Source organism: Arachis duranensis, chromosome 2 (genome assembly GCF_000817695.3).
Source record: "Arachis duranensis cultivar V14167 chromosome 2, aradu.V14167.gnm2.J7QH, whole genome shotgun sequence".
Lineage (NCBI taxonomy): Eukaryota > Viridiplantae > Streptophyta > Magnoliopsida > Fabales > Fabaceae > Arachis > Arachis duranensis.
Window position 1 is genome coordinate 68,864,108 of NC_029773.3, and position 663 is coordinate 68,864,770.

Consider the following 663-nt stretch of genomic DNA (forward strand, 5'->3'; position numbering starts at 1 on the left):
TAATTCAAAAAAAAAAAAACAAAATTTATTTCCTTGCAATCATCATCATTTCCCTTTTGTCCATTATGGACTTAAGTGGGATTAATCAGTCCAAAAGGACTCTGGGGTCATATGCTAACCCCATTACAGCTGCATATGGGAGTAGCATCTGTACACCTCCCATCAAAGCAAGCAGCTTTGAACTAAATCCACAACTCATTATCATAGTGCAGCAAAATTGCCAGTATTCCAGTCTTCCACAGGAAGAACCCACTGAGTTTCTGGCACAGTTTTTACAAATTGCTGACACAGTACATGATAAAGAGGTAGATCAGGATGTCTACAGACTATTATTGTTTCCATTTGCTGTAAAAGATCAAGCTAAAAGGTGGTTGAATAACCAACCTACAGCAAGCATAAAGACATAGAAACAGTTGTCAGACAAATTCCTGAATCATTTTTACCCTCCTAAGAGGATGACACAGCTAAGGCTGGACATCCAAGGCTTTAAACAAGAGGATAATGAATCCCTTTACAATGCCTGGGAGAGGTATAGAGGTATGCTAAGGAAATGTCCCTCTGAAATGTTTTCAGAGTGGGTACAGTTAGACATTTTCTACTATGGGCTTACAGAAAAAGCTCAGATGTCTTTAGACCACTCAGCTGGTGGATCTATACACATGA